The sequence below is a fragment of the Carassius auratus genome, chromosome 37, assembly GCF_003368295.1.
Source record: "Carassius auratus strain Wakin chromosome 37, ASM336829v1, whole genome shotgun sequence".
NCBI lineage: Eukaryota > Metazoa > Chordata > Actinopteri > Cypriniformes > Cyprinidae > Carassius > Carassius auratus.
In genome coordinates this window covers 2,148,245-2,157,412 of record NC_039279.1, presented here as the reverse complement: position 1 = coordinate 2,157,412, position 9,168 = coordinate 2,148,245, and the positions used below count along the sequence as shown (strand labels likewise).

General features: G+C 39.9%; 1 pseudogene; it reads right to left on the bottom strand.

Moving 5' to 3' along the window:
• Positions 1 to 4,554: 4,554 nt before the first annotated feature.
• Positions 4,555 to 8,964, bottom strand: LOC113055870 (fumarate hydratase, mitochondrial-like; annotated as a pseudogene).
• Between the last annotated feature and the right edge of the window lie 204 nt (positions 8,965 to 9,168).

Genomic DNA, 9,168 nt, shown 5'->3' with positions numbered 1-9,168 from the left:
GCGCGTCCGTGTCACACATTGCATTACACTTCATGCACAATATGATCTATTACAGTTATGATTCTGCGCTTGACTGCAAGCGTTATTATTAAGTATTGCTTCATAGTGTTTTGACTGAAATATAATTTTCTCCAAAAATCGTTGTTTAATGTACTCTAATGTAATTTATTTTCACTGTTTGCACCGGACTATATTGCACTGCATTATTTACACTTTGTATAAATAATTTTATTTTTGTTTTATTTTATTTCCTTATTATTTTTTTACGTTCTAAGATTATTTGTTGATTTTTAAATGTTTTATATTTGCTTTTTTCTTTTCTTTGGTAAACTACCTTTGTGTAAAAAAGTGGTAACACTTTATTTTAAGGTGTCCTTATTACACGTTAATGTACTTATGGTTATAATAACAATTAATTATGCATAATTACATGCAAATAACCCTTATCCTAACCCTAAACGTATAGTAAGTACATGTAGTTAATTATTATTAGTAAGTACTTAAATTAATAATTACACTGTATAACAAGGACACCTTAAAATAAAGTGTAACCCAAAATGCTTTTGAAAGTCAAACAATTCATGAAGCTGTAAAAATGTTCACTTAATACCAACAGATGACATTGTTTTGGATTAACAGGAAATGTAATTAATTAATTTAACATTTAAAAACACAAGTGACAACTATTCTGGTAATGCATCTCAATCTGACTTTTCTGTTCAATTATTAATCAACAGCAAAAATGTGATTGGGTTTTAATTCACAAATATTAATCTAGAGAGTCTGAACTACATGTTGATATAATATATGATTTATGGCTCAGATCACAGCTTGACTCACCTATATGTTGTAATAAAGCATTGACGTTGTTTGGAAGACCTGCTGAATAAATTGTTCAGCATTATATAACAAACTCTAATATAATATAACGGCTCAGCTATCCTCCAGTTCCATATATTAGGAGAAGCCAGTCTAATCAGACTGTTTATTGCAATAAAAGGGCAAGAAAACAGCAGCGGATAATGAACACCCGCAGGGTTTGAGAAGAGAAGGTTACTGCTCATTACATGCAGCATGTTTACAGCACACAGGACAAACACCTTATTACACTAATGTCTCCTGTTATCATCAAATGATGGAAATATTAAAGGTTCCCCACTCTCACAGTGTTAAAGCAATAGTTCACTAAACAATGAACGTGTGCTGTAAATATCCTCACCCTCGGGTCGTCCGAGATCAGGATAAGTTTGTTTCTTCATCAGGTTTGGAGAAATGTAGCGCTGCATCAGTGTCTCATCAATGGATGCTCTGCAGTGAATGGGTGCCGTCAGAATGAGAGTCTGATAAAAACATCACAATAATCCACAGCACTCCAGTCCATCAGTGAACATCTGGAGAAGGTTTAGATCTGTTTTAAACGCTGCTTGATCTGTGCAGATTTCTCTCCTGATTCAGACCAGAACACTTTTTCACTGGAGGAAGTGTTATTATGGATTATTTGAGTTAAAATCATCTTAATGCTGGATGTGTTTCATCTTTTGTCTTCTCCAGATGTTCACTGATGGACTGGAGTGCTGTGGATTATTGTGATGTTTTTATCAGACTCTCATTCTGACGGCACCCATTCACTGCAGAGCATCCGTTGATGAGACACTGATGCAGTGCTACATTTCTACAAACCTGATGAAGAAAATCTTAGATGATCTGAGGATGAGCACACTGTCATTGTCACACTCAAAGATAATAATCCACATCATCTCAGAAATCCAGCCTCAGTTTTAAAATGTGATGTAAGTAAAGTTACTCATCCGGCTTCTGTCAAACCTTAAAAGATACTTAACTCAGAAGCATCGTCTGGCTAATGTGAAATGGACACTAAAAGGGCTGCGTGAGACGACATGCAGATCGATTCAGTTCTAGAAATAAACTTTAACAGCCTGTCTGTACGTATAAATGTTCATTTATCTCAAGTTCTCTCCATATGGAAACGAAGCCAGCGATGCTGAGCTGCTCCAACATTTGCTCGTCTCAGGTAACATTCATTAGTTTTGTGTAAGAGATGACTGAATCTCATTAGCAGAAGTCAGTCGATGTCTCCCTGTGGTGTCTGTGTGTCCAAACTCTGCTCATCAGCGCCTGCAGTCGCTTACAGAACATCATTCTATTAGTGACAAATCAATAGCAGATGATTTATGATAGTTATCAGGAAATATATGTAGAGACACCGGGGCAAGTTGTCACTCTTTCACTCCAGTGAATATTTTCAGAGTGGGTTTATTTTTAAAAGTCTTGACTACAACAAAACCTATTTTTATGGTGCAAATTGTTTATACATTTCAGAAATCATGACAAAGAAATTACAAGTAACATATTAAATTATACATAAATCTTTGAAGTAGAAAAACTGATTTTTTTTGTTTTTATAAACTCCAATCATTTTTTTCAATAATTGACAACTTAAGAAAAAAAAATGTTTTTACATTATATTTTTCAGTTTAATTTCAGTTTAATATTTAGTATTTTTTAATGTCCTTGTCATTTTAGTTTTTTTATTTTTTATAATTCTATGTAGTTTAAATTTATTGTTATTATTATTTTCAGTTTTAGTCATTTTTAAAATAAAAAGTACTTATTTATTAGCCAAGGCAGCATTTCATTAGTATTTTTTATGTATTATTTATATTTTATTTTATATCAGATTTACTTCAATTATTTTAAATACTTTTAGTTATCAAATTTTAGTTCAGTTAAATCAAATATTTGACAGAAATTAATAAAATATGATGATGATGATTTCGTCAAATATTCTACACTCTCAGAAAAAAAAAAGAATGGGTGCATATTGATACCTAAAAAAGGTACAAAAGGTACCTCCCCACTGACATCTTTTGTACCTTTTTTCTGAGAGTGTAACATGAGATACAGCTTTAAACCCAACACTCAAAAGCACTGTTTGAGAGGAAAAACACAAGTGTATTTACTGAGGGGTGACTTCCCCGTGTGACAGCTAGCCCCGGTCTGCAGAGTGTGGTCAGACGAGCAGCTGTGTCTCATTACACACTGCTATAAAGCCAAACACACACTGATCTGGAGCCTGCGGAGCTGCCACATGTCCCACTCGCCTCTCTCCTGTGTCTCCTGAAGGAGCTTCTCTCCTGCTGGGACCATATGCTGCTCCTGCACCAATCAATGCGCTGGGATGAACTCAGATATTAACATGCGAGTCAGGAAGCAGCGGAGCAGGTGAAATGCCAGAGATGAGCTCAGGAAGACCTTCCTTCTGTGAGGATCATCTTCTTCATCATCATCATCATCATCAGCAGCAGCAGGAAACCTGATCACAGCGCACACTATATTAAACAAACCAAGCCTGTTTCTAAGAGCATGACTGTAATTTAAAATAAAATAACTACTAAATCAATAAATATGCTATATGAGTTCTTATATTTTACCATTTTATAAACTAGAACAAATAAACTCTGATGTCTGATGCATTTTGGTTTGACTGTATATATATATTTATATTTATATAAACTAAAATACTTTAATTTGTTGCAAGGCAACATTTTTCAGTTTAACTTGATGCACTAAAATAACAAAAACTGAAATTAAAATAAATAAATATTATATACATAAAACTACAAAAATACACGACTACAACTTTAAATAAAATAAAAATTATAATCATTCAAACATTAAAGGCTATAATTGTCTCTTAATGATACTAAAGTAACCCTGCACATGACAGACAGCTCAACAAATACATCTTTTTTCTTCATATTACAAAGAAAACTGGAGGAAGATAATCTCAGATGTCATGAAAAAAATTTATCCTAATGATACAAAAAAAAAAAAAATCGTATTTTCTTTATGCAAAATGCATTTTGAACAGAAATATAACTATGTTGTATAATTAGCATATAAATGTGTTTGTGTGATATAATAATATATAATTGGACAAATAAACCATGTCTGTCAGGTAATCATTTAAAGTTAATATTAAATCATATATATATATATACACACACACACACACACACACACACACACACACATAAAATGTTCTAAAATTGTATAATTTTCTTTTATTTGATTTTTTCTTCTTATACTGTTTTTTTTATAATTTTTTCTTCTCATCTCTGTATTTATTACACACAGTTCATCCAAACCTGCCTTGCTTTGCATTCATTTAATCACCATCACACTCGGATCATTTAACTCCACACACACACACACACACACACACACACACACACACACACACACACACACACACACACACACACACACACACACACACACACACACAGTATAAACCTTCAGAAATATTCATTTTCCCCATTCATTTGATCCTCTTGATCTTTGGATGAATATATTTGAGTGAGCTTTAGCAGAGCAGGCACGGCCGACACACACACACACACACAGATCAAATATTAACCGCTGAGCACGCTGTGAATGGCGTCTGTCGTATGAATAAATGTAAGCACACATCAGCAGATGTTCTGGTGATCTGGTGTTACACAGAGAAAGCAGCACACTGGACAGGATCAATGCATGTGAACACAACAACTCTTTTATTTCTACTTGGGTCCGAGCATGTCCTGCGGTCGCACCCACTGCTCAAACTGCTCCTCCGTCAGGAAACCCAGCTTCACCGCCGTGGCTTTCAGAGTCGATCCCTCTTTGTGCGCCGTCTTTGCAATCAGGGCAGCTTTATCATACCCTGAAAAAGAGCGAGAGACGACTGAGCGACTGACCACACACACACTGACCCCAGGTGTATTACTGCTCTCTGTGTGGTTACCTATGTGAGGGTTCAGCGCTGTGACCAGCATCAGAGACTCGTTCATCAGTTTGTTGATCCTCTCTGTATTAGCCTCGATCCCAGACACACAGTTATTGGTGAAGGAGACCGAAGCGTCGCCCAGCAGCCGAGCCGAGTTCAGCACGTTCTTAATCTGGAACACAGAAACTACTGCTTGGTTTTTTCTCCAGGGAACACAGGAACGGATTAAATCATATCTTGAAAGCAGAGGACTCACGATCATGGGCTTGAACACGTTGAGCTCAAAGTGTCCGTTGCTTCCTCCGATAGTAACAGCCACGTGGTTCCCCATCACCTGAGCTGCTACCATAGTCATAGCCTCACACTGCGTGGGGTTCACCTTCCCTGACACACACACACACACACACACACACACACACACACACGAGAATAAAGCACAGCAGTAAACACACCTCTGTGCTTCTACAGGCACTCTACAGCACTGAGCAGATCTCTAATGCTGTGTGTGTGTGTGTGTGTGTGTGTTGCACTTTTCAAAGGTCGAGGACATCAAGGCCCCATAAATAGACCAGAAACTGAAGGCCAGAGCTAAAGGTCAGAGGTGAACACATCCATACGATCCTCTGCTCAGCTTCCTGCGAGCCTCAGGCTGTGATTGGCCGACGGACGCGTCACTCACCGGGCATGATGCTGGAGCCGGGCTCGTTCTCGGGCAGCATCAGCTCTCCCAGACCCGAGCGAGGGCCAGATCCCAGGAAGCGGATGTCGTTGGCGATCTTCATCATGCTGACGGCGACGGTGTTCAGAGAGCCGCTCAGCTCCACCAGTGCATCGTGGGCCGCCAGAGCCTCGAACTTATTCACCGCTGTGACGAACGGAAGACCTGCGGACGGGAAGCAGAATAACCCAAGAGGAATTAAATATCACGCCGCAAAACACTGATAATAATCAGAAATGTTTCTTGGGCAGTAAATCATCATATTATTCTGATTTCTGAAGATCATGTGACACTGAAGACTGGAGGAATGATGCTGAAAATACAGCGGAGCATCACAGAAATACATTACACTTTAACACAGATTCACACAGAAAACAGATGTTTACATTAGAATAATATTTCAGTATTTTTACTGTTGTTTTGATCAAATAAAAGCAGCTTTGGTGAACAGAAGATACTTTTTACAAATCATAATGACCCCAGACTCTTGAATGGGAGTGTATAAGAGTTGTGTGTGTGTGTGTGTGTGTTACCTGTGAGCGCAGCTACTTTATCTGCTACTTTCTCAGCGAAGCCGATGCGTGTGTTGAGTCCGGTGCCCACCGCAGTCCCCCCCGCTGCCAGCTCATACACACGACACATGGACGCTTTCACTCGCTCCATGCTGTACTTCACCTGCTGCACGTATCCACCGAACTCCTGCACACACACACACACACACACACACCACGGTCACTCTCGGTCTATGCGCTCCGCTCTCCTCCGGAGGGTCTTCAGAGGAGGGTTTGAGATGTGATGAATCAGTACCTGTCCGAGCGAGAGCGGCACGGCGTCCTGTGTGTGTGTGCGGCCGATCTTGATGATGTCTCTGAACTGCTCAGCTTTAGCAGCGAGAGCGTCGTGCAGCGTCTGAAGAGCCGGCAGAAGAACCTGGTGCACCTCTGTAGCAGCGGCGATGTGCATCGCGGTGGGGAACGTGTCATTAGAGCTCTGAAAACACACACACACCACACACACACACCACACACACACATAAAAAAAAAATGAAAGAAACACCATTCATTTGGGAAGCATTTAATTCACTGAATTACTCAAAAATAGACTTTACCTTATGATGTTTTATATTATATTATTTCAAATTCCGTAAATAATAACAACCAGTGAGATTATAAAATAAATAAATAAATAAATAAATATAAAAGAAATGTATTTGAAAGAAAAATATAAAATGTTAAATAAAAGTATTAAAAATAAAGATTATATAATATTATTTTAAATTCCATATATAATAACAACCTGTCTCTGAGTGTGTGTGTGTGTGTGTGTGTGTGTGAGAGTGTGTGTGTGAAGTGTGTGTGTCTCTCTATGTGCGTGTGCGTGTGTGTGTGTGTGTTAGAGTGAGTGAGTGTGTCTCAGTGTGTATAGTGTGTGTGTGTGTGTGTCTGTGTGTATATATTGTGTGTATGTGTCTCTGTGTGTGTGTGTGTGTATAGTGTGTGTGTGTGTGTGTGTGTGTGTGTGTAGTGTGTGTAGTGTGTGTAGTGTGTGTGTGTGTGTGTATAGTGTTTGTGTGTGACTCTCTGTGTGTGGTGTGTGCGCGTGTGTCTCTCTATGTGTGTGTGTGTGTGTGTGTTAGAGTGAGTGAGTGAGTGTGTCTCAGTGTGTATAGTGTGTGTGTGTGTGTCTGTGTGTATATATTGTGTGTGTGTGTCTGTGTGTGTGTGTGTGGTATAGTGTGTGTGTGTAGTGTGTGGTGTGTATAGTGTTTGTGTGTGTCTCTCTATGTGTGTGTGCGGCGTGTGTCTCTCTATGTGTGTGTGTGTGTGTGTTAGAGTGAGTGAGTGAGTGTGTCTCAGTGTGTATAGTGTGTGTGTGTGTCTGTGTGTATATATTGTGTGTGTGGTGTCTCTGTGTGTGTGTGTGTGTATAGTGTGTGTGTGTGTGTGTGTCTGTATAGTGTGTGTGTGTAATGTGTGTGGTGTGTGGTGTGTGTGTGTGTGTGTGTATAGTGTGTGTATAGTGTGTGTGTGTGTGTGTGTGACCTGGCTCTTGTTGACGTGGTCGTTGGGGGTGGACAGGGGTGTTTGCTGCCCAGTGTTCCTCCGAGGATCTCGATGGCTCTGTTACTGATCACCTCGTTGACGTTCATGTTCGTCTGTGTTCCGGATCCCGTTTGCCACACCACCAGCGGGAAATGATCATCCCAGCTTCCCATCAGCCACCTGGGCACAGAACACACAGCAGACACACACCACACCAAGCGCGTCTCAGTCTCATCAAGCTCAGATATACAGTTCACCCTAAACAGCCCAGGGGTGTAATAAACCTCATCAGCTGCTTTAATGATGGCGTCTGCGATCTTCGGGTCCAAACCGTAATCTTTATTCACTTCCGCAGCAGCTTTCTTCAGGACCCCGAAGGCTCTGATCACCTGAATCTACAGGAAGAGGAATTATTCTCAGCATTACACACTGTTACAGATCATAATCAGACATTAATGAGAGTCACAGGTGTGTTTCTCACGGGCATTCTCTCTGTGACTCCTCCGATCTTGAACGTTCATGGTTGATCCTGACCGTCTGAGCTCCATAATATTTATCAGAAGGGACTTTGAGCTCCCCGAACGTGTCCCTCTCGATCCGGAACGACTCTGAACTGGCCTGAAACCACAGAAAACACATTCACTGACACACAGAAGCTCTTCAACTGCTCATCAAGGCTGCATTTATTTTGGTCAAAAATAGAGTAACATTTTGAAATATTATTATAAGGTCAAACAGCTTTCTGAAGATCACGTGACAATGAAGACTGGAGGAATGATGCTGAAAATACAGCGGAGCATCACAGAAATACATTACACTTTAACACAGATTCACACAGAAAACAGATGATTTACATTAGAAAATATTTCACAATTTTTCCTGTATTTTGGATCAAGTAAAATCAGCTTTGATGAGCAGAAGACGCGTCTTTAAAATAACTCTTACTGTTCAAAAACCTTTGACTGGTAGTGCGTCTGAATATTATTATTAAATATTCTCATCATTAAAAACTGATCAGAAACTCCTTCTCGTGTTTCTCAATCACTATAATTCACACTTTCCACCCTCAGAAAATCAAACAAGCTCTGGAAAGCGCAAATTCACGTTTAAACTGTTATGAAAAGTATGTACGAATAGTAATAATATAATTCTGAGCGTTGCAGATGAAGGTCATCCCCGGCCCGTGGGTACAGCTCACGGCTCACTATACACCGCAGAAACAGCGTGATTTTACCATCCTGAGCGTGCTGTGCGGGAGCCCCGGAGCAGGGCAGATGTTCCGGACGGTGATGGGTCTGTGAGCGGCTCGAAGATTCGACAGAGCCGCGCTGAAGAGCTGCAGGTTCCGTGCGGAGCGATACATGGCGACCAGGGGCGGAACTACTTCCTCACCAACCAGAGGCGAGATTCAGGGGGCGGACGCTTATTAGTGAAACACAACACGAGGCGCTGTCCCAAATGTGCTACTTATACTACGCCATTAAAGCATTTACTCTTTTGGTGAATAATACGTACACTCGTTTGAGTGTGTGTAGAAAGAATAGGCGAGCTTTGGAAAAAACAATTACGTAATATACAACGGTCTCGCACATCCGCCATGTTTGTAGTTTTTAAAAAAT